The sequence below is a fragment of the Schistocerca serialis genome, chromosome 9, assembly GCF_023864345.2.
Source record: "Schistocerca serialis cubense isolate TAMUIC-IGC-003099 chromosome 9, iqSchSeri2.2, whole genome shotgun sequence".
In the NCBI taxonomy this organism is placed as follows: Eukaryota; Metazoa; Arthropoda; class Insecta; order Orthoptera; family Acrididae; genus Schistocerca; species Schistocerca serialis.
Genome location: NC_064646.1, coordinates 175,669,539 through 175,696,289, shown reverse-complemented (window position 1 = coordinate 175,696,289; position 26,751 = coordinate 175,669,539). Strand labels below are relative to the sequence as shown.

Here is a 26,751-nt window from a genome sequence, read left to right as displayed (position 1 = left end):
AATTATTTTGTTATGTTTTTGAACTTCAGTTGGTATGAGTGTGAACTCAGAGTCCTTCCTGGTCAAGCTGACAAAATTTTATGAATTTATTGGTAAAAGTATGGACAGTGGAAATTAAAATGTCCTGTGGTGCCTCTCCTGCTCCAAATCGGCCTGTTTGATGTCCTACACCCCTTAATGTGAGGTGTGTTCACTCTTCGCTTTTATGACGGCTTGAACTCTGCTCTGCTGGGGACACTTTCAGTGAGGTGTCTCAATGTCAGTGGAGGAATGCCACCCCATTCTTTTCCAGAGTCGAAACCAGACCCGCTGGTGATATTGGACGCTGGGGTCTGAAGCAAAGTCGATGCATCTCAAAGATTTTCCAGTGGACTCAGGTTGCGACTGCGGGCACGACAGTCAGCCCCCTACCGTAACACCACCTGCTCCGTACTTCACTGCGTGCAGTACGCATGACGGCAGGTGACGTTCTCCAGGCATCCACCTAACCCAGACCGTTCCATCGGGTTGCATGTGATGTGCGTCCAACCTCACAAATCACTCACTTCCAGTCGTCGTTCTTCAGACCACTTGTAGCAGCGCTTATCACGGACTACAGAAAAATGGTTCAAATGGCTCTGAGCACTATGGGACTCAACTGCTGAGGTCATTAGTCCCCTAGAACTTAGAACTAGTTAAACCTAACTAACCTAAGGACATCACAAACATCCATGCCCGAGGCAGGATTCGAACCTGCGACCGTAACGGTCTTGCGGTTCCAGACTGCAGCGCCTTTAACCGCACGGCCACTTCGGCCGGCCACGGACTACAGAAATGAGTGGCTTATGATAAGCTGCTCGTCTATTGTACCCCATCTTTTTAACTCCCTACGTTCAATCGTTACGTTAGCCGGATTGCTGGTGGATCTCGTGAGTGATTACTTCCACTGATTTCATGCGATTTTTTTTATCAACACCCTGCGCAATGCTCAACGGTACATGTCCATCAGTACATGAGGTTTTTCCAGGTCTTGGTTTAGCTGCGATTCTTCCTTGGTGTCACCACTTTTCACATCAGCAACTGTCGGCCTGGGCAGCTTAGAAGTATTAATATCTCCCTGATGGCTTTGTTACCCAGATGAAATGCGGTGACTAGTCCACGTTTGAAGTCACTGATCTCTTCTGAATGACGCATTCTGCTGTTACTGCTACTCTAATGACTCCACTACACTCCCGTAATACCTAGTGTTCAATTCCGCATTACACAGGGGCGTCCCGATACTTTTTATCAGATAATGCACTTATGGTAATACCGCAAACGGAGATGTATGTTTGCACGTAATTTTCCACCAGTAATTTGAATTAACGCGCCACGCTACGGCAAGTGAGAAACACATTTGCAGAAGTGGTCACGTTTGTGAAAAGTAGCATCCCAACTAATCCGCGGCGTTTTGAGCTGGTGGTATCGTATTTATTTTCAGTTTCACGTCTCAAACAACCGTGTGTCTAAAAACACTGTTAAGCCGAAGACGTAACTTTGGAATTTATGCTACACTAAATCTGTAACCCACCTTACGGTGTGTTGCTGAGTGTACTTCAGCTACCACTAACATTGCTTCTTTCACGAATGACGAACTCCACGAAAGACTTACAGTAAAACTTTGTGTAACCTCAGATTTCGTCTTACTGAAAACATCACCAGTGGTAGCACTTTTCACTGAAGGTGACGTCTGCTTGCACATTTTACAGGTATTCCTGCGTTTGGCCTACTATCACGTTCGTTTGCAATATTGACGTGAAATTTGACAAAATGTAGCACCATTACTAGTTTGCTGAAATTAGGAAAAAAAAAACAGTACCAAACGCATCATAACCTGAAAATTATCTAACTTCCGACACTTAGAGATACTAGCGGAAAGAAGACAAAGCTTCGACAACTGGCTACATTATAAACTAATTAAATCACGTTCGAATTCATATGATTAACGTAAAAGTATGTTTACCTGTTATCTTTTCACGACTAAACCACTGAACCCTTTTAAACGCAATTTGGTGAGGAGATAGCTTGAAAGCTGAGAAAGAATACAGGCTACTTTAGAAAGAGTACATTACAGGATATTTATTGATTTGAAGAATATAACGCGAATTAGGGAGAAATATTTACTTTTTGAAAAATCCGAAACGGGTTATTCCCTACTTGTATTATTAAACCTACAAGCAACTCTGTCTGTTACGTTTGCTCGAATAACCGCTGAACCGACATCGATGAAATTTGGTTGTAGATAGCGTACACTCTGAGGAACTGATCAACTTAAACTGTTCACAAGAGTGTGAACTAGGGAATGTAACCTTTTTTTTTTACATCAGGAAACATAAGCCTTTTTCAAAAACTAATAAATTGTTGCATAATATGCATGTTGTGCAATGTATACGTTGGAGCAATTGGGAGGAGAGAGTGCGGCACACGACATGAGTTATGGTTACGCGAACAGGCAGAAACGTCAGGGCAGCTGACCTTATGGAATCTACAATAGCTTACTTATCATTTCTCATCATAACAAAACTACCGACATACAAGAGCAGCCGTAGGTAAATAGCTATTAGAAATATACCAGGTGGTTATAATATTTTCTGAGTGCTGCAGTTCTAGCTGCATACATTGGAGGACGCTAAAATATCATAGGTGTGTTCATTAATTGACGTGCTCATGGAGTATGCTGAAAAAATAATAGCTCCACTTCTTGCCACCATATGGAAATAAGATGCTGTAAGCAGTCATTATGTGAAATATCTCCTGTTTTGACGTCAATACGCTGTTTTTCTCTTAGCAACATGTGTTGATTTCTTTCGTGAAGTGACTATCGGTGTAAAGGGTTAAGAAGGTGAAGCTTTCCGTAGGAAACGCAATGGCTGTTGAGAAGAAAAACCGTGCACTGCTGGTAAAGTTGTTTTACCAGAACTCTATAACATGATCAAAAAATGTGGAGAAACAGATGAATTAGATGGTGTAGCATGGAGAGAGACGTAGCCACTTCCTACAGTAGATCTCGACGAAGTTGCTGCAGCTATAGCTCGCCGTGCAGCGGATGCCTCAAATTCTACAGTCATTGCTAGAGCTGCGCTATGGGATATATGTCTTTGCCGTCGTCAACAGTACGAAAGATTTTGTCACGCATTTTACACCGATATCAATACAAGATTCAGAATGTACACCAAGTGAAGCCGTAACTCGGCCCTTTGTTTTCTAAAAATATGGCATTTCATTGTTTGATCGCTATTTTTTTTTTATTTTCAACAACCGGTTTCAGGCTAGCTGCCCATCTTCAGATCATACATTGCAATTACAGAGTAACCTGTCAGTACAGTTTTTTGTCAGGCAGTGGAATGGATAACATGTGGCTGGGGAATATTCTTTGGACAGATGTCAGGGATTTACTTGGACTCTTCCTGATCTGAAGAATAGCATACCACGACATATTGCAATGTTTACATCATGTATGCTGCGAGCAACTGTCGACCATGCTTCGCTACGGACGTAGCATGTTTCAGAATCGGGAGACTATGTTGAGTCGTGTTGTAACTTGTGACCATATCCTAGTAAACGTGCCAGAACCTCGGCGTTTGATCGTCCCGCGCCTCTTCACGTACCCACACCATATTATGACTGCTAACGGCACCATATTTTTACCTGGTGGCAGAAAGTGGAACTATTACCTATTTTAGCATACATCGCACCGATTACTGAAAATACCATTCAGCGTCGTGGGATATATACACCCCACACTGCAGTACTCGGCAGAATGTCAGTTTAATTATGACCACCTAGGACACTGGTGACTGAAAACATTATGTCCACATGTATAACAGTGTCATGGTCGCCTTCGGAAAGATACATAGCAGCGATTCTGCTTGGCATGGATTGGACAACTGCTTCGTAGGTTTCTGGAGGTCCGGACACAGGTAATGCAGTTCCCGTAAATTATTGTCCAGTGGTCTGTAGCCGCCAAATTTCCGACAAATAGCGTCCCAAACTGGTTCCACCATTTTCAGATATGACGAATTTGGTGGCCTACCAATGTTACACGATTCTGGGCCTGTAAACGGGCACCTATTCTCCTGAGAGATATCTTCATTGTTGGACAAGACATCAAGCGTGGAAGAACAAAGTTGCTACGCTGTAAGGTTCACGTAGTCCACAATGATCATGGTATCTTCGGTTAATATCACAGTTCTCCAGAAACCCTAGGTGAATATTCCCCCCCGCATAATACCGGTCTGTATCAGTGACATGGTGCATGTTGCGTGCAGCCATTCGCTTGCCCTACGGCGGATCCAGACTCGACCTTCAACCTGCTGAAACAAGCAACGTGATTCATCCGACCAGGCACCACGTTCCCGTTGATCCTCGATCCACACTCGATGAGCCAGTGCCCACTGCGATCGTAATTTACGGCGCCGTTTGATGAGCAAGTGGGGCCCATGTGCAAAAAATGGTTCAAATGGCTCTGAGCACTATGGGACTTAACATCTGTGGTCATCAGTCCCCTAGAACTTAGAACTACTTAAACCTAACTAACCTAAGGACATCACACACATCCATGCCCGAGGCAGGATTCGAACCTGCGACCGTAGCAGTCGCGCGGTTCCGGACTCCGCGCCTAGAACCGCTAGATCACCGCGGCCGGCGGGCCCATTTGCAGCAGAGCGCCTTGTTCAGCAACATACACTGGACGGTATGCTCCGAAACACTTGTGCTTGCACCAGAATTATATTTTTTGTCGTCAGATCTGTCACAGGTCACCGCCTATCTTGCTTTACCGAGATTATAAGCGTCCGATATTCACGTTCTGCGGCGACACGTGTGAATCTAACTCCTTGTCACCTTCTCGTGGTTTCGCTCTTCTTAAATCAGTCTCCACAGATCCTCGTGACAGTAGCACGAGTACACCCGACCAACTTCGCCGTTTCCGAAATTCTCGTTCCCGGGCATCAAACTGAATAAATTCCTCTTTGTCAAATCCTCTAATGTCAATGTATTTTCCCCGTTTTCTGCCAGAATCGGCGCTAGAATGGTTCTACATTCATCTCTGCTTCACATATGTACACGCGTGTTCAGAAAAAACAGAACACCTGGAACTACTATAGATAGGACGTTCATAAAAATGGTTCAAATGGCTCTGAGCACTATGGGACTTAACTTCTGAGGTCATCAGTCCCCTAGAACTTAGAACTACTTAAACCTAACTAACCTAAGGACATCACACACATCCATGCCCGAGGCAGGATTCGAACCTGCGACCGTAGCGTTCGCGCGGTTCCAGACTGTAGCGCCCAGAACCGCTCGGCCACTCCGGCCGGCGGAGATTCATATTCACAGGATATGTACATTAGTATGTTCTGCAGAAGTGATTAGCATTTCAGTCACCTCGGTTCAGCATATGTACTGTTGTCTAGTAGGCACAGGGTCCGCCATGGGACCTGATAACGTGTATAAGACGCGAATGGCTTCCTCTGGTATAGCCATCCATGCTGCATTCATCTGGTTCCCAAGTTCATCTGTTGTGGTTGGCAATGGGTCACAGTGCTGCGCCCATCCTTTCACCACATCCCACAGATTTTCGGTTGGCGACAAGTCTGGTGATCTGGCGGGCCAGAGAAAAAAACTGACATCCTTTGACACCAAGAAGGTACGTGTTCGTGCAGCAACATGTGGTCGTGCATTGTCTTGCTGAAAAATGGTGTCTGGGTTGTTGTGCAGAAAGGGTAACAGAACGTCATTCACTTAGGGTATACTGGTCACAGTGCCCTGGACACGCAGCAACTGTGATTTCTGGTGGTACGTAATAGCACCTGACACCATAAGGCCTTGAATTGGCACGGTACGTCTTGTGTACATGCAGTCACTGTGATGCCTCTCCTCCTGTCTGTGGCGAACCAAAATGCGGACATCATTTTCAAACAAACAGAACATGGATTCGGCCGAAAACACTATCTGATGCCATTCCCGTCCCGAGTGACACCACTCTATTCACCACTACCGTCTAACACGTTCTTGCATATTTGCCAAAAATAGGTGGAGAAGTGGACGACGCGCAAGTAATCCATGGAGCAATAAACTACGTCGGACTGTCAGTCCTTATAGTGTACGATGTGTTACACTGTTTCACAGTTGCGCCAGAGCCAAGGAGGTCGCAGATATGCGGTGCAGTGCCATTCGGATGAGGTGCCGATCTTCTCTGGATCATTCTTAAGTCAGTATCGTGCACATTAACACCCATACGATACTTCTTTGGTAAAGGCACGAGGTATTTTCGATTTGACTTTTGACACCCCCCCCCCTCCCCACCCCACCACTGCCCCGTTTCTCCTTTTAAAACATGCTTGTTGTGATCCTTTTGCTAGAATGTCCTGTATGTAACAGCAAAGCTGGTCCGATATTACATAGACTCGTATTTTGCGCACTAGTCAATAGTGCGGCACTATATCGATTACCTTCCCGAAGTCAAGGAATACCTAGCCGCCGTTGTTTACTGCCCTCTGAATGTTGCTACAGTACTCTCCTCTGGGCTATTTATGAAAAAGCACATGCGACGGCCCGGTCCGGAGGATAACAAGGTGCGTGACGGGGCAGCGCAAGCGAGATCTGACAGGTGGCCGCAGCTCGGAGCACAATTGAGGCGGTGGCTGTGGCGGGCAGACGTGCAGACAACACGATCTGTCTTGTGTTCTGTCCAAAGCGATAAGCTGACAGACGGCGTGACTAAGGAAGCAGCTGAGGAAATGGCCACTTGCACCGAGAGTAAGTGTAAGAACAATAAGAAAGCCGATAATCTGCGTGATTACTTGCCGAGCTGTGCAGCACAACTGTGCGCTCGTAGGCGTGCACACAGAGAATGCTGGTTAGCCTGCTACTCAAGGGGCAGCAGTGCCTTTACGAGTAGAACGTTATTTCTGTACTCTTTCTCAAACGATTTTGCAAAAACTAAATTTAGGAAAAGGACAGATTGCTACTCACCTCAAAGATGACCCGTTGATTTGCAGACAGACGCAACGAAAAGACTTTTTACTCATCATAGCTTCCGGCCAAAGCATTCAAGAAAAACACATACCCATTGACACACGCAAGCACACAGAACGCACACATGACCGCTACCACCAGCAGCACCAATCCGAATGCATTAGTGGATATTATTGTGGTTTGTGTCCATCCTTGAACTTTATGACGGCTTGCACTCATACTGGAGAAACTTTCAGTGAGCTGTCTGAATGTCTTCGGAGGAATGGCAGCCCATTTTTCCTCAAGAGCCGAAACCAGTGAACATAATGGAGATGGAAGTTATGGGATGGAACGAAGTAGACGTTCTAAATCATCCCAAAGGCGTTTTATTTTGTTGACTCAGCAGGCCAGCCCATTTCGGAACGTTGTTGTCCTTCAGTCCTCAATCTAAACACGGAAAACACTCCCATGCCGTAAAAGCATATACTCCGTACTTCTGCGTTGCCATTAAACGTGGTTGCAGTTAACGTTCTCCATGCAGTGGCCGAACCCAAACCCTTCCACCGGATTGTCGCAAGTCAGAGAGTGATTAATAACTCGAGTCATCGACTGTCCAATGACATCGATCCCTACACCACCTCAGGTGTAGTTTAAAGGTGACTAGGGAAGTGTGTGACTTTAAGGAGCTGCTTCATCCTCTTTAACTCGCTACGTACAGTCATTGTGATATGTGGAAAGCTGGCAGCACTTTAAAACTCACGAGTGATTCCCTGCCGCTGATTTAATGCGATATTTTACAATTACCCTCTTTAATGTTCCACTGTCCCTATCCACCTATACATCAGATCGCTCTGGTCTTGGTTTCGGTGCGGTTGTCCTTCGCGTTTAAGCTTCAGAACCACACCACTAACAACCAATTTGGGCAGCTTTAGAAGGACCGAAATGTCACTGATGGATTTGTTACTCGTGTGACATCTAATGAGGAATTCATGTTCGAAGCTAACGAGCTCTCCTGACCAACTCCCGCTGCTGTTACTGCTTCTTATTGTCCTCCTGCTTAGCTGGGTGGTAACGTGCTGGCCTCCAGTGCGGAGGGTTCGGGCTCGATTCCCGGCCTGGTCGAAGATTTTCTCCGTTAGTGGACTGGGTGTTGTGTTGTCATCATCATCATTTCATCCTCATCAGCGGCGCGCAAGTCGCTCAGTGTGGCGTCGACTGAAATAAGACTTGCAATTGGCGGCCAAACTTCCCGGATGGAGCCTCCCGGCCAACGATACCACACGCTCATTTCATTTTTTGCTTCTTATTGACAACACAATACTCCGCGTCACCAGCCGGCTCCGCCTCTGGTGGTATCTAGCGATCAATTCCGCATTACATAGGGGTGTCTGGATACTTCTCGTCATATACGAGTAGTGTAAGTGAAAGCATATTCACAGACGAGAAACTCATAGGAGAGGTAGGGTATTGACAAGGCGAAGAGACTGAGCCTGTATGACAGATGACAGGGCAATCTGTTCGGATGTTAACACATTTCAGAAATAGACGAAAATTCAAAATCATAGAAAAATCGTAACTTTGTGTACAAAAGCAATAACGACGTTTTCTATGGATCATTTGAAAGCTAGTCATGGCACTGAATTTTTTTTCAAGAGTTTTGCACTTTGAATGTAGTGTGTGGACATTAAGTTGGGAATGTGGGTCTCACAGGGCGCGTGCAAGGGATAAGTCCCTGCAGTCGCATTATGCTCTGTGACCTCGGTGGCTCAAATGTGATGTAAGTAGGAGATCCCGTGTTCGAATCCTGGTCGGTATACACATTTATCAACTGTCCCCGTTGATGTATGTTAACGCCTGTCGGCAGCACAGGGTCTTGATTTAATTATCATTTCGATCATTTTTGTCCACAGTCGTGATGTAGACCTTCTGAAGGGAGTTTTAGACTTGTTATATTTTAGCGGTATTTGCATCTGTGTTTATATAGCCACTTCTGATCACAAAGAAGCGACCAACAAGATCACAAAATAATAAAGTCCGTTTAAGTACTGTTGATTGTGCTCATTTGAAAAAAAAAATCCCTTCCGCTTTTAACTAAAGCAGCCTAGACCCAGTACTGATTCTCGATGGAAGCTAAAAACACTCTGAAAACTCGAAATTAGTAAATTCATAGCTTCTCTGCTATGGACCCCTATGACATATAGTAAGCCGTGACTAACTGGAACCAAGGAAGAAAGGAAGCTCGCGAAGTCAATGTACGAGGAAACACAGAATTCATGTAGATTTCTATACAGTAGATTTTCAGTCTCCAAATAAGTCATAATCACTTGGTTGCTCTAGCAACTTACGATAAATACTGCTGTTCCTAACGTACGAGTACTTTCCTCGCTATGATCACCGTCACCAAGGGTCCGACGCTTTTGATCATTGTTTTCCGCAAAGACATGTCGAAATATTCTTTGTAAGAATTTTTGTAGCATTTTCACTCTCATTCAAATCTTCGTTCAATTTTGTATGTTTATTTTTATTGAAACATCACAGGTTCATTAAAGTGCAACATAAGCCAGTACAAATGTGAAATGCTGGTACATTAATAACTGGTGTAACCACCGGAATCAGAATGTTGAATGCGATCCCTGCACTGCACGGCGTTGTACAAGTGCCGGCTGTCAGTTTGTAGGATGGCGTTCCATGTCTGTTGCCCTTGGTCGGTCAATACAGGGACGGCCAATGTTGGTTTTGATGACTCTGGGGCTGGCTTCCGATGACGTCCATTTTGTGCTTCACCTGACACAGATCTGGTGATCCAGCGGGCCAAGGTAACATGCCGACGTTCCGTAGAGCTTACTGGGTTACAACAGCAGTTATGAGGGCGGGCGTTATTCTGTTGGAAAACACCCCTTGGAATGCTTTTCATGAGTGGAACAAAAGAGGTCAAATGACCAGACTGACGTACGGGATTGCTGTGAGGGTGCATGGGATAACTCCAAGCGTAGGATCAGTGTGTCTAGGACTCAGGCGGGTTGGTTTCAGGACCTCAAATGGTCTTCTTCTAACCAACTTTCGGCCATCACCACTGGCACCAAGGCAGAACCAGCTTTAATCAAAAAACACAAGAGATCTCCAACTTGTCCTTCCAGAAGGTCTCGCTTGGCACCACTGAAGTTGCAAATGTAGTTGGTTTGGAGCCAGTGGAATGCACACTACTGGGCGTCTGGGTCGGAGCTGTCCTTGAAGTAACCAATTTGTAACAGTTCGCTGCGGCACTGTGGTGCCAACAGCTACTTAAATTTCAGCTGCAAATGTAGTGCGACTCGCTAGAGCCGTACGCTGAACATGATGGTCTTCCATCTTGGTAGTGCCATGTGGATGTCCGCAGCCCGGTCATCTTGCGACGGTACATTCTCGTGAACACGACTGCCTGCAATTACGTACAGTGGTTACATTCATGCCAAGTCTTTCTGCAGTATCACAGAAGGAAGGTCTGGATTCGCGTTGTCCTATTACACGACCTCATTCAAACTCAGTGAGCTGTTGATAGTGGGTTGATAAAGGCGTCTTTGTCACTTTAAGGGTATTCTCGACTAACGTCAACTCACCACATCCAGCCGGCTGGTGTGGCCGAGCGGTTCTAGGCGCTACAGTCTGGAACTGAGCGACCGCTATGGTCGCAGGTTCGAATCCTGCCTCGGGCATTGATGTTTGTGATGTCCTTAGGTTAGTTAGATTTAAGTAGTTCTAAGTTCTAGAGGACTTATGACCTCAGAAGTTAAGTCCCATAGTGCTCAGATCCATTTGAACCATTTGAACCACATCCAGTCTCAAAGGTAACTAACGCTCACGATCGTTACAGCGAGTATTTAAAGCAAACCTCATTTGTCTAGTGTCTAGTTTGATGACGAAGTTTCTTCGGCTCATAAAGTTTCATGGATCATTATACAAAACGAAAAGAAAATTATTTAAATCTTCTCGATTGCACGTAGCGACATCATAAGAAAATGCAACTACAAGCTCTTAACAAAATGAGCTTTCCCAGTTACTTCATTCTGCGCCAGTATAAAAATTACTTGTACACATTTTATCGAATAACTAAGGGTGAAACCAGAACGGGTAAACTACAAATCAAGATCTCTCCTCAGAATTACCGAACCTGCCGTTGTTTATAACATATCCCACGCAATCTCAAAAAAATGGCTCTGAGCACTATGGGACTCAACTGCTGTGGTCATAAGTCCCCTAGAACTTAGAACTAGTTAAACCTAACTAACCTAAGGACATCACTCACATCCATGCCCCAGGCAGGATTCGAACCTGCGACCGTAGCGGTTGTGCGGTTCTAGACTGTAGCGCCTTTAACCGCTCGGCCACTCCGGCCGGCCACGCAATCTCGATAACCGTTTTAAATATTATAGTGTCCAACTACAAATGATTAATGAAACACATGTAGTACAATTAGCAGGCATAATGCACAGAAATAAAGTTCCAAGATCCATATTCTCGGCTGACAAATTACCTTTACATGTCGCTAGCGCATAAATTTCCATTTTGTTGTATTGCTTCACTTGTGACCGTTGGAAATAATACAGTTACTAACTGTTTGCTCTTTTCTTCATTCCAGGGGTGTTTCGTGGATTTCATGTGGCATCTTCCATGATTACAAAATTGGCGTAAGGTATGTGGCCATGCAGTCTTACTGAAATTTTGAAGTATTTGTTTGGAATTACCTTAAAATATAATTTACAACAGCTGTCGTTTTGAAAGTGTACTTCCATCTCCCTAGAAACCTCTTTGCTGTCAAAAATCGAGCACAAGAAAGAGCTCCACTGTTTTGTGTTACTGTTGTCTTCCAGCTATTCACTAAGTTTTGTCCCGCATGTTCATCCACGAGTAATGTTGTAATTGGCCCGCCCGGCTAGCCGCGCGGTCTTACGCGCTACTTCCCGGGTGGGAAGGCGTGCCGGTCCCCAGAACGAATACGACCGTCGGATTAGTGTCGAGGTCAGGTGTGCCGGCCAGCCTGTGGATGGTTTTTAAGGCGGTTTTCCATCTGCCTTGGCGAATGCGGGCTGGTTCCCCTTATTTCGCCTCAGTTACACTGCGTAAACACTGTCTCCACTTACGTGTACACCATAATTATTTACCAAGCAAACACTCGTCTGATATGAGACGTTCCCCCACTGGAGGCCGAACCGCACAATAACCCTGGGTGCGGGGCGGCGGTGAGGTGGTATGTTGTAGGGTTGTGAACCACTGAGGGTTACGGCGGGACGAAGCCTCTCCGTCATTTCTAGGTCCCCGGTTCAATACAAAACACACACAATGTTGTAACTGATGTTTCATCTCCCTCAGATCCGTACTGATTCAGGTGGATCATGTCTTATCGTATTCAGCATCCAACCATACAAAACATCCAGTGCGTGTCTGTATTCTTCGCTGCAATTCTGTATTACTGTAATCACAGCTCCCTTGTATCAGTGTTACTTCAGGTTATTTTGAATGAATTTAAGTATCCCTTGGTTTCATTCCTCCGTACCACTCATACTTTTACTTTTATGTTTATTTTTCAATTATTCTTTTCGAGCTTTGAAAATTCGTCATTTTGCGCCCCCTAATTTTCAAAATTATTTTGGAAAGCGGCAGCAAATGGGCTAAATTCTCTGTCATAAGCGACTTTTGCAAAGGCCATAGGACCGGGCGAGATTGGTCCACTATTGCGTGACGCTGCCTTGAAGAATCTTGAGTCAGCGACAACCTGTTGGTCGCCTATGCTTCATCACTGAACATGGAGAACGGAGGCTCGGCGGTCCTATTAAGCGGGATAGGTGACTACATCTAAAAATCTGATGACACAGCACAGTGGTAGTGCAGAAAAAAGTGTTTCTGATAACTCCTTTCAGCGCAAATTGTTGAACATGTGGCTCCACAGCAGACGAGCCCTACCTGTTTCCATGTTGACGAAGGCGTCAGTTACGGACCATGGATAAATGGAATCGTGTTGCCCAGGTGGGTAAATAACGTTCCTTTTCATGCCAGGTCAATTGTCGTATACAAAAAAAATGGAAATGAGCGTATGGCATCGTTGGCCGGGAGGCTCCGTCTGGCGAAGTTCAGCTGCCAAGTGCAAGTCTTATTTTACTCGATGCCACAATGGGTGACTTGCACGCCGGTGATGAGGATGAAATGATGATGAGGACAACACAACACCCAGTCCACGAGACGAGAAAATCTCCAACCCGGCCGGGAATCGAACCCTGGCCCGCTGCACGGGAGGCAAGCACCCCACCCACCTAACCAGGAGAACGGTCGTATCCAGATATGCCGTTATCCAGGCGAATATGCATTGCCCAACTGACTCAGGCCGGTGGGAGCAGTGTTACGTTATGGGGGACATTCACGCTCCTATGATAGGAATCGCAAGCACAGTGGCAGCTGTAGACAAGAAAATTATTGCGAGCCACTTGCATCCCTTTATGCTTTATACATTTCCTGAGAGTGATGGGATCTCCCTGTAGGATAAATTTCGTCTCACAAGACTCGAATCGTTGCTCAGTGGTTAGAAGGGCATAACAGTGAACTAACTTAGATGTCTTGGCCACCAAATTCGACTGATCGTCACTAGATGCAACTGTTTTTGGGCGACGTTATCGAGCGTCACTTCCGTGCCCACATGCCACCTGTAATTTATGTGGACAGCATGGCATGCGCGAAGGCATCTGGAGCCACATACCTTCCGAAACCAACCAACGAGTCATGGAATGCATGTCACGCTGGTTCGCATGTGTATTGCATTCCAAAGGTGTCCCATTAAGCAGATGGTCAAATTATTTTTTCCCATCGCTGTAGGATTTACCATCGCTATATGCTGTACTCGTGGGATATTAAGCAGCTGGTCAAATTGTTTTTTCGCAACGGTATAGGATTTAGCATCGCTTTATGATGTACTCCTCTACTGTACGGTAGCTACATACTCTGGTAATGTCCTAAATAATTGTGGTTCTCTCTACCAATTTTGATAGGACTGTGACTAAGTAAACCACCTCCATACTGTGTCTACACAACAACTTATTGCTCACGCTGTTATTTTGGTTGTACTGAACTCACGAGCTAGGACACGAGCATGCCACTTTCGAGTACAAGTTCAGTATTTTGTGACATGTTAAAAGTAAGTCGCCTCAAAGCTCGAGTTTAAATGCAACAACATTACAACAGTATCATTGAAGGGCGAAGCAGCAAATGAAGAAATACATTAACATCACTATCAAGATTATGCAGAGAATTGGTAGACAGTATGCTGCCTGATATTTTGTGTTTGTATATAAGTATCTTTCTGCATTATTGCCTTAATCAATACATCTGCAATCAATCATATTTATATTTTACATAATATATAATGTATAAGTTAACTTTAAATAAACAATTATTGCTGACCGTAGTTGTTGGATGTAATATTTTTTCAGTAACATTTTATAGTTTTTTGATGATTTGATGTTCCACTTATATTATAACACGTTTTTATTTACTATTTTGACAGTTGTAGAAATTCAAGTTTGACAGCAAATTGTTTTCTCAAAGATATTTATGTTGTTGCGGGTCGTGTCTCTACGGAAATATTACTGATGTATTTTTAATCTCTGGTGCTTTGTTTATCCGTTATTACAAATACATCAATAACAGTGATATAGATATTCGACCCACCACAGTGTAAATTTCTTTGAGAAAACAACTGTGACATAATATATTGATAAGCCAAAACATCGCGGCCACTGGCCACCACGACGTTGAATACCACCTGTTGGTGTTGCAGGCGCGTGACGCAGTAACGAAAGTGTGTGAACAGAGCAGACACGGACAAAGGATCACCCTAGCAAAGATATGGGATGCAAATGGGAAATCCTTTGAGAAAAACGACTTTGACAAAGGGCAGACTATTATTACGCAGAGCCTGTGAACGACAATCTCGAAATCGGCGAAGCTGGTCGAATGCTCACGTGCTACTATCGTGAACATCTACAGAAAGAGGTAGGACAGTGAAACTACCGCTAGATGCTAAATGGTTGGATGTCCAGGACTCTTCACAGGACTTGGGATTCTTCACTAGTACACGGGGTAAATGTGAAAAGCAAATTGAAAATGAAACCTATCTTCTTTTCACAAATTAAATAACTTCCAGTGCTCCTTGTTTCATCTTATTGTTTGGTGAGGTTCAGAACATGTGTGTCTCGCATCCCTTCCCCAACGCTTAAGGGGGGACGTTGATGAAAAACACACACTATTTCAAAAATACACGAAATCCACAGGTTTGGAGATATGGCAATGAAATTTTGTACCACGCTTTACATGAAAGTAACACATTTACATATAAAATCCTTTGATTATATATATTCATCTTCTTTTTTTTAATGAAATTTGAACTTTTATTTTCAAACAACAATGTATGTTCCTTTTTCTCATAAAGTATTCAAGGTATTTCTAGAAATATTTCTCTGTTTCATGTTGTAAGCTTCTCTCATGGGGTTTTTGCAATATGCAAATAGGAGAATTTTCATAATTTTTTAATTATAATTCCACAAGTACAATTTTAAATTCGTGCAAAATTCCAATCACTTTGCCCCATATCTCAGCTTGCAATCAGAACTTCAGAATTTGCTCTTGAGACGACGTTTATTAGGTTTACAGAAATACGTGTACAAAATTTCATAATTTAGCATTCATAGAATCTGAGGAAAAGGTACATAAACTTTTAAAAAAAACTTTTCGGGAAACGCAATTTGAAGTTCAACCTAACTTTTTTCCTTGTGTCACTTCTTCAGAAGACACCACATTTGTAGTCTGGGTAGTTTTTCCCTTCAAGGCTGGTTTCTTGTTGTTTGTCTTCTTTCCTTTACCAAGTCTTCAACTGCCTTTTCAGCTACAGAGACACGCTGTAATTCTGTTTTTTTGTCTGGATGTCTTGAGTAAAATTTCCTATCTTGAAGCCCATTCTTTCTAATACCTTCATCCTCCCGACGTTCCCATCATTAAATACAATAACTGCATCATAGGTTGCAATTATGACAACTGTAACAGATGCAAATGTGTTTTTAGGGCATCGTTTCCATATGAGTGAATTTAGAGACTCATTTGGATTTTGGGTTTTGCCATGAACACACTTTTTGAGAAGTTCATATGAGTGTATTTAGAGACTCATTTCGATTTTGGGTTTTGCCATGAACACACTTTTTGAGAAGTTCAGGATCGACCCGAAGCCTGTAAGTGGGCTTGACAAGATCCAGGATACAATTTGGAAGCCTCTCCTTGTGAATGTAGGGGTTGTTATCCCTCTGAGCTTGTAGATATTTACACCACCTAATGTGGCCGCGTTACACCTTTAATTCATTTTCAGGCACTTCGGATGCGATTTCAACATTGAAACTTTGGGAACTTATTGCCCATGAGTTGTACTAACAAATAAAAAATAAATCGAAAATTGACTTTATGACTTAAATGAGGGAGGTGCTTGGACTGCACACTGGATTAGTCTCCACTTGCTCTACTTGCCATCTTCAAACGGTTTCCGGGCGATAAGCTTTTTCCCTCCGAGGAGAGGAAGAGTCGGAGAGAAAGTCTGTGCCAGGTAGACGCTCAAAGTTAAATTCCGTGTTTTTTTTGTCTTCTGTAAAAATACTCTAAACGTTAACTGTTTGTTTCAGCTACCTCTGTGTTTTCATTTGAAGTTAAAATCGATCCGAAATGACAGATAACAGGTATTTCATATAATCTCTGGTTATTCGTGTTCCCAATGCGTTGTCCTAGTACAAATCTGTCTGTGGAAGCAGAAATTTGCTATAGCGCGTGAACTACAAGGCACGTCTAGGTAGTTTAGTAAACGGGCAGAGCGCTTGAAGATAACCAATGTTAAAGAAGAATATCGAAAGCGCGAAGTAGTTTCGAATACTCGCTGAAACAGATTAGTCTGCTGAGACCATTCGTACGTAATAACTCAAATTGCAACCTGTCAGCTCATAAGCACAGTTTTAGTAAATATTCTGAAAGGCGGCAACGGAGACTCGTGTGACTGCTATGAAAATTTATGAAACAGGAGCCATGAGAAAAAGATGTTACTGTTGATGGTGCTCCGCATGCGGGGCGGAGACCAATAAGCTTAGCGGCAGACAGCGTCTGTCCAGTGCTACAGCTACCGACCCAAGAAATGAGTATCTCTGAGAGCGATATGAGAGTAATCGATAGTTAACAGTGGCAATGTTTAACTCCAACTTTCGCAAATATTTTGTTGAGAGGAAAAGTCTGTTCTCAACTTCTACACATTTACCCGCGAGCAGAAAGGTATTTGGATGGAAAGTGCCAGAGATTTTATTGGTGCGTGTGACAGAGACTTACCACAGGGCATACGACACTGACCCATCGGTTAGTGAAAGAGTATGGTGGACAAGCATGACGGTCACAATATACAAGGTGAATGACCTGACAGTTGAACCGAGTATATTTCGGGCATGGAAGGAACTATCAAAATGGTTCAAGTGGCTCTAAGCACTATGCAACTTAACATCTGAGGTCATCAGTCCCCTCGACTTAGAACTACTTAAATCTAACTAACCTAAGGACATCACTCACATCCATGCCCGAGGCAGGATTCGAACCTGCGATCGTAGCAGCCGCGTGGTTCCGGACTGAAGCGCCTAGAACCGCTCGACCACAGCAGCCGGCATAGACAGTTTTCACAGGACTGAATTGTAGGCAAGGACCTCGTATTTGTAGTCGATAAACAAATTTTGAGACATTGACGAAAGTGTAGTTATTTACAACGGTTACAATTTTTTAAATGGGACAATGCCTATTGACAGTAAAGTTCTAAAAGTAGCGTAAATGAGAGTGACAACGGTGTTTCTTGCAGGAAGGTAGTGCAAGTCGTTTACGAGATATCGTATTTTGAACATTGTAAACACTGACAGCTGTTTGCTCCATTCTATGCGTATATGCAAGGCAACGAAGTTATATTTGTTTACATTGCGTTGTGTGTGCACTGCGATCGTATTGCGACGGTCCTGTTGGTTATTGTGGATAACGGACGTAGCAGGATGTGCTTGGAAGATGATATTTCCCAAACCGAAAAAAAAAACAGATATGCTCGTGGTTTATGGTGAATGTAGGAAGGTTGCCGTTCGTTCGTGTACCATACACCCAAAACGTGTCCCAGTAGACATCAACCTCTTCAAACTTTTCAACCACTTCAGCCTCTTCAGACCATACAAATGACTTGAAACGGCGTATTACCGCTGCCTGCACTGTAATTTCTATCTAAATGATACAACGTATAGAGCAATCGTTGCATGATAGACTACTAGCTCATACTGACGCTGGTGGTGGTTATTTCGAGCACTGGCTTTCAGGGTACATTGGTTCTTAACGTGTCAGGCCCAGCAGAGATATTGTAACGACGTCTATATGTCCTTCGTTTGGCCTAGGCAATGTCCCATTCAACAACACGACACCTCCGGAGACGTATTAACATCTGTGTAGGGCTGCACATACGCACCCATGTGAAATTCACATTCGTTTGTGCTACCACATGGAACAAACAACTGTCGGTGTTTACAATATTCAAATGACGCCACCTCTTAAAGTACAGTACTTACACTAGCCTCATGCAACGAACGCCACTGACGTTCTAATTTAGTCTACTTTGGTTGTGGTACTGTCAATAGGCATTATTCCATTAAAATATTTGTACTTTTGCAAATAGATACACATTTGAAACTTGTAACACTCTGTGTATGGGCTGAAAAGGCGGGCCACCATTACAATCTGTGAAATCCACATGTAAATTTCTGCTTCCGTTATCGAAATATCTGCAGTGCAAGTTTTAGGTGATTCACTCTGTACGTTTGAGAGCACTTTGCAATGGACATTCGTTGTCACGACCAATTCCAAAATATGCATTCACTTCCAGTTTCCATCAGTTTTATAAAATTATAAAAAATGAATTATAGTTAATGCAAAAAGCTTTGAAGACGAGAAAGATATTTTTTATTCCTCGATTTTGTTTGTGTAAATATTGAATTTTTAGGCAGATCTTGTATAATTTCCTAATATTAAGCTAATAACAATATATTTGAATTCCATTTTCAGCTCATTATTATTGTATAAAACAAACTTTCACGAGGGAAAAACGAAAGTCGCTGAAGCAGGGATTATGATGTCTCGTGAGCGTAGTAGACATACAGTAAAGACTTGCACCTCTGAAGAAATCTTTTCTCAGTTGGAAACGTCAGTTGCGTTTGGATACGTGGTGTGGCTCTTGACGTGTCTGACACTGAACTTTCATAATCAGCGGGTTACAAGGCTGAGGTAAGGATATTTTGAAAGTTGTTAGGACGCTTGCGTTTGGAAAGTCACTGATTGCAGAAACTGTATAAAGAACTGATATTCTACACAGTCATTCATCGCAACCAGATCATCGGGACCTTACCTTCCGAAGGTTTTGAAGGGATATACCTGATTAAATATTGTCAGTCTTCCGTCATAGTAACCTGCCAAGTATGCATCTACGGCTTGTCAGCAAATATTATGAGTACTTCTTTAACGTAAAGTTCGTGATGTAGCTTATGATAACTGAAATGGAAGGAAGAGTCGGAACGAAACCCTATTGCGAAATACAGCCTTACTCTTTCGAACGTTATGACATGACGGGGGACGTAGAAATAACGTAGCCATGTGATAAACGATCACCATCAACACTGTCACAGGCCCTCACTCCATAAGACACCGTGTAGAGCTTCAGACTCGAACTAGAATGTTAGCGGAATTTATGGTTAACTGGGTATGTTAACTATCATATTTACTTCCAATGCCAGTGAAAATCTAGTGGCAAAAAGTTTTCTCTCCGCAGTAATTCGCATCGGTTGCCCCTGGTAGATTAGGCATTACATATCTTTACAGAAATAACTTCACATACTGAAGTGGATGTAGACGATGTTCCAAATGAAATCTCACGTATAAAAAACCTTGCCTCGTCACGGAAGTGCTAGCGAAAGTTGATAATACAACGAAACGCTGAAGAACTGGTGGTAGATACAGTGGTCGAATAGAAAATAAAGGTATCAAATAGGAAAGGCAGATTACTGTTTAACATCCTGCCGGTTACAAAACATTTTGATTCAGCAAAAATTCGTAAGAAGAAACTGGAAGGAATTCTGTGCTGTTCTTATCGAAGGAACCACCCAGCATCGCCGGCCACTGTGGCCGAGCGGTTCTAGGAGCTTCAGTCCGGAACCACGCTGCTGCTACGGTCGCAGGATCGAATCCTGCCTCGGACATCGATGTGTGTGATGTCCCTAGGTTACATAGATTTAAGTAGTTCTAAGTCTAGGGAACTAATAACCTCAGATGTTAAGTCCCATAGTGCTTAGAGCCATTTGAACCACCCGGCATCAACATTACACGATTTAGGAAAACAGACAAAATTAATTAAGGGTCTTTCGATTGCAACCTCGCCAAAACATGTTACAACTGCACTGCTTCAGCTATTGTGCCACTTCTTTCGATAAAAATATCGGAATAACAACTATGACATACACTATATGATCAAACGTATCCGGACACCCCTAAAAACATACGTTTTTCATATTAGGTGCATTGTGCTGCCACCTACTGCCAGGTACTCCATATCAGCGGCCTCAGTAGTCATTAGACATCGTGAGAGAGCAGAACAGGGCGCTCCGCAGAACTCACTGACTTCGAATGTGGACAGGTGGTTGGGTGTCACTTGTGTCATACGTGTGTACGCTAGATTTCCACATACCAAAACATCCCTAGGTCCACTGCTTCCGATGTGAAAGTGGCAACGTGACGGGACACGTACAGCACAAAAGCGTGCAGGTTGACCTCATCCGTTGACTGACAGAGACCGCCGACAGTTGAAGAGGGTCGTAATGTGTAATAGGCAGACATCTATCCAGCCTATCGCACAAGAATTCCAAGCTGCGTCAGGATCCACAGCAAGTACAATGACAGTTAAGCGGGAGGTGATGAAACTTGCATTTCGTGGTCGAGCGGCTGCTCATAAGCCACACATCACGCCGTAAAGTGCCAAACAATGCCTGGCTTGGTGTAAGCAGCGTAAACATTGGACGAGTGAACAGTGGAAAAACGCTGTGTGGGGTGACGAACCACGGTACACAATGTGGCGATCCGATGGCAGGGTGTGGGTATGGGGAATTCCCGGTGAACGTCATCTGCCAGCGTGTGTAGGGCCAACAGTAAAATTCGGAGGCGGTAGTGTGACGGTGTGGTCGTGTTTTTCATGGAGGGGGTTTGCACCCCTTGTTGTTTTGCGTGGCACTATCACAGCAGAGGCCTACATTGATGTTTTACGCACCTTTTTGCTTCCCACTGTTGAAGAGCAAATTTGGAGATGGCGATTACATCTTTCAACACAATCGAGCACCTGTTCATAATGCACAGCCTGTGGCGGAATGGTTGTACGACAATAACATGCCTGTAATGGACTGGCCTGCACATAGTCCTAACCTGAATCCTGTAGAACACCTTTGGGATATTTTGGAACGCCGACTTCGTGCCAGGCCTCACCGACCGACATCGATACCTCTTCTCAGTGCAGCACTCAATGCGGAATGGGCTGCCATTCCCCAAGAAACCTTCCAGCATCTGGTTGAACGTAAGCCTGCGAGAGTGGAAGCTGTCATCAAGTCTAAGGGTGGGCCAACACCGCATTGAATTCCAGCAGTACTGATGGAGGGCGCCACGAACTTGTAAGTAATTTTCAGCCAGGTGTCCGGATACTTTTGACAACATAGTGTATTTTCACAAATGTGGTCGTAAAAGCACTTTACACTTCACCAAAGCACACTGTAATTGTGGTACAGTGTGTTTTGGTGATGTGCAAAGTGCTTTTAAGACCATATTTGTGAAAATATGTATTATGTGTACGTGTGCTTCACAACACCTCATCAGGATGCTGAAAGAAAATGGCTTGCCACACAAAAACATGACAAGCTACCTGTAATAAATAATACGCAGGTGGTCGTGAAAGACCATGCAAACCGAGTGTAACCAATAAATAAAGCAGAAATCCACTTACGATGGCACAGAAGTACTGAAACATGTTTGAGAACTTGGAAAAAACGGTGTCCTGCGTAATTGGCGGACCTTACATCCAACAATTTTAGCTGCAAACACGGTAAATACAAGGAGTTGCAAATTCAGGTGATGAGTATCTACTGTCGAGATATTGATACGGTCTTGGAATTTCTTGCACTGATATCTTGCCAGTATGCATATCGATAACAGGCAAAACGTCATCGAGATTCCCGATTCCCTCGATGGATTAACTGTCTAAATACACAATTAAGTTTGTACGGAACCCTCAGTGCGCGAAATCTACTCGCATTTGGGCAGTTTTCTACACATCTCTCGCTCCCATTAACAATGATGACCTTACCAATGCTTTATAAAATTTGATTTTGTATATTTTCGTGTACTGTTTATTATTCCATATAATGCTTGACATTACTGCAGATTTTCATCTATATCGTTATCACAGTTACACTCGTGTCATACACAGTACGTTAAAAACGTGATACATGTTCAATTCTTGGTTGTTTATTACCATTTTCGGCCATGCTAATTGTGGTGTCACCGCCAGACACCACACTTGCTAGGTGGTAGCCTTTAAATCGGCCGCGGTCCGGTAGTATACGTCGGACCCGCGTGTCGCCACTGTCAGTGATCGCAGACCGAGCGCCACCACACGGCAGGTCTAGAGAGACGTACTAGCTCTCGCCCCAGTTGTACAGCCGACTTTGCAAGGAACGGTTCACTGACAAATACGCTCTCATTTGCCGAGACGATAGTTAGCATAGCCTTCAGCTACATTTGCTACGACCTAGCAAGGCGCCGTATTCAATTGATATTGAGATTCTATTAATGTATCATCAAGAGCGATGTTCTACAAATGTGGATTAAAGTTAAGTATTCCAGAAGCTACGTACTTTTCTTTATAGCATTCATTACGTATCCTGTTTCAGACCTCACGCCAGCCTGCGTGAGTTTAAGCGCGTGCCTTTCGGCTTCCTCTCATTGTGTCTAGGCTGTCTTGTCTAGACACAACACTAATTATTTTCCTTGCAGTTCCATAATTTTTGTTTTACATAGCTATATTTTAAGAATGTCTCCTGTACGTATTCGGTTTGGTCCATGAACTGGTAGCTCGAGCCTATCTGCAATTTTTTATTAGTAGGCATTTACATTGGTGAATTTATGTAATTTAATTCCTAGAGTATTTACTGGTTGCCAAATTTTTAGGATATCTTTAGTAAACGTGATAAAATTAATGGGTAAGGGAGAACGTCTTTGATTAAATTGATTTCCGTCCTGCTTGTCATTTTCTCCCGTGTATGTATTACTGTTTTTGTTTTGAGGTATAAGGTTTAATTACCGTTATGACACGTGGTAGGTATAGTGACTGAATAAAAATTTATTAACGTGAAAATAATGCCTCAGGATGGTGGGTTTTTCCATTATCTGCTGGTGTACGAGCTGCGCAACAGTTCCTTGAGCTCTCATGCCTTTAGGTTGGCCGTTACTGTTGTACGGAATTCTCCGCAATGTACGAGATGTCACGCTATGATGGGACATGTATTACGTCCGCACACAGGCTTGTGAAGTTCACCTTGAGCGGAGCGGTTTTGTTCCGATAAACAACCGGCTGCGATTACAACAGTTACTTCGGCTGCTATGCGCAGTGGTCATTCAGCCCTGCAGGTGAACCTACCTACCTCTAACTGGTCGCCCTTGACGCGTTACGGATCATCTGGGGTATACGCATGCCGCCATTTCTGAGGGAGAAGGAGAGCAACACGGTAAAGCACAAAAAAATGCTTTTGTAAAAGTTCAAAATGGACCATGTTGCTTTAAAATGAGCCTAATAAACGGCGTTACCAAACGATGTAGACGGGAGGTATGTCCTTTGCGTTGTTCATGAAATCACATTGTCAGTTGAATCCAATAAAGCGAAACTACTTACATCAAAATCTTCCAGTGTGGCCATAGTGGTACAGAAATTCCGGCGTAGATTTTCTGTAGCTAGCGACGTTCGTACCGCATTTGAGATCATGAATAAGTCATGAAATACAGTCGGACATTAAAGCCTACACTACCCCCCCCCCCCCCCCCCCCATTTTGCAGCATGTTGCCTACAGTCTGGATGCACAGAGGTAGACGTGCAACTCTGTGCCTGCATCCACGTCCGCAATAACATAAACCAAGGTCTTCAGACCGGTGTCACGCACTCCAAACGCGATAGATGCAACAATGTTTGTTTACTGCGGTACAGAAGTCAAGATACACTCTTCGAGTCTGTCGTTAGTTGCTAGACAGACCTTACAGTGGACATACAGCGAATGGCGTGGTTTGTTGATATAATAGACGTGTATTGCAATACATAATTCGATCGCGTAACATGAATTCAAAAAGAACCGAAATACCAGTGGTGGTGAGGAAAAATATTATTGAGCTCAGTAAAAAGGGCTTTTAACTGGGGAAAATTGGGGAAATTATTAGAAGAAGGCATGCAAGTGTCCAAACCGTAATAAAAAATTACAGGGATCGAGGAAGTGTAGAAAACAAAGCTAGATGTGGACGATTACCAAAATTATCTAACAGGGAGCGCCGACACGTCACTAGAAAAGTGAATGCGGACCCCAGAATTACAGCTATGGAGTTGGCATTAGATGTCGCAAATACTAGTGGAAATAATGTTCATCCCATAACGGTACGAAGAATGCTGCACAGTCATGGATTTGAATGTAGAACACCAAAGAAGAAACCGTTCATAAGCAGGGTAAATGAACATAAGCGCCTAGAATTTGTAACTCTGCACTGGAATAAAGATTCCACATTTTGGAATATAGTACTTTCCGCGGATGAGAGTAAGTTTGACATCTTCCAGTGTGATGGACAGAAAAAGGTGTGGCGAAAAACGAATGAAAGTTGGAAGAAGAGGAATCTTGTCCCGTCAGTGAAGTATGGTGGTGGAATTATTCTTGTGTGGGGTTGCAAGTCTGGAGCTGGCGTTGGGAATTTAGTATTTATTGAAGGTATTATGGCTAAATGGAAGTATCTCACCTTATTAAAGGAGACTCTGAAGCAATCTGCGGAGAAACTGGGACTAAGAACAGACTGGGTGTTTTAGCAAGACAATCACCCCAAGCATACGGCCATTGTTGTAAAAGAATGCCTACTTTACAATGTACCAAAACAGTTGCATTTACCTCCACAGTCACCCGACGTTAACCCAACTGAACATCTTTGGGGAGAACTAAAGCGTAATATAAAAAAATACAACATGAAAAGCAGCCTTAGTGAAAGAGTGGAATAACTTTACACCTGCGTACACAAAAATAAAATCGTGGAATCTATGCCTCGACGTTTCGAAGCTGTGATCGAAGCAGAAGGTGGCAACAAAAAATATTAAATTTGGATTGAAAAATGGTTCAAATGGCTCTGAGCACTATGGGACTCAACATCTGAGGTTATCAGTCCCCTAAACTTAGAACTACTTAAACCTAACTAACCTAAGGACGTCACACACATCCATGCCCGAGGCAGGATTCGAACCTGCGACCGTAGCAGCAGCGCGGTTCCAGACTGAAGCGCCTAGAACCACTCGGCCTCAACGGCCGGCTTGGATTGAACGTGAAGAACATCACAGTGGATGTTTACTGGGCACTGTCCTTGCCGTAGTGGATACACCGGTTCCCGTCAGATCACTGAAGTTAAGCGCTGTCGGGCGTGGCCGGCACTTCAATGGGTGCCCATCTGGGTCGCCATGCGCTGTTGTCATTTTTCGGGGTGCACTCAGCCTAGTGATGCCAACTGAGGAGCTACTCGACCGAGTAGCAGCGGCTACGGTTAAAGAAAACCATCATAACGATCTGGAGAGCGGTGTGCTGACCACACGCCCCTCCTATCCGCATCGTCAGCTGAGGATGACACGGCGGTCGGATGGTCCCGATGGGCAACTTGTGTTCTGAAGACGGAGAGAGAGAGTATGTTCACTATTGTACCTGACCGCTGTTTCATTTTTATGCTCAAGATGTCAATATATGGAATTTTTTATTAAATATGCAGTGTATATGTTGTTTTGCAGTTCCTAACACGTCTGTTTATTTCACGGAAAGTGAATTTATAATATTTTCTTGATTGATTTTGACTTCAAGTGTAAATTTTACGGTGTATGTAAACTTTAGTGTCCGACTGTACGTAATTTTGCGTTAGAAAAAAAATATTTGCTTGTCAGTGTGCGTCCGAGGTCATGTAGAAAAGAAACAAAAATCAGAAGAATTTATAGTGACATTTTTTGGAATTATTTCCTTTTATCTTCACGCGAAGATAATGCTTTTAAGCAGACACTTCCCACGGAGCCTCTACTGCTCAAACGTTTCTCTGTTTCCTTCATAAGGTACAGCACTCACAATATTCTGCACTGTGCATAGAATATGGTTGAACAGTGAAAAAAAGGTTACAGTCTACTTGAGACTGAGAACAATTATTATTATTCTTGAAGAAACAATAAACAGCCATTACTTGCAAAAATGGAAGGTTTATTTACACCCATTTAACATGTTTACATTTTATAAAAACTTTTTGCTGTTTATTATTTTTTTCAAGATGTTTTTATCCTACGGTTGCTGCTTCAGCCAGGTATAAAACTTTAGGAGAGTTATTTTTCCTTACAGAATTAGTCTGATTCTTAAGAGGATA

The 26,751-nt window shown here is 43.5% G+C and overlaps 1 long non-coding RNA gene across 1 annotated transcript in view; it reads left to right on the top strand.

Annotated features, from left to right (window-relative positions):
* Positions 1 to 26,751, top strand: part of LOC126418888 (uncharacterized) — a 580,721-nt gene that overhangs the window by 177,606 nt on the left and 376,364 nt on the right. Inside the window, exon 2 of the long non-coding RNA XR_007575902.1 lies at positions 11,591 to 11,644. This is a non-coding gene — a long non-coding RNA (uncharacterized LOC126418888). The remainder of the gene's footprint in view (positions 1 to 11,590; positions 11,645 to 26,751) is intronic.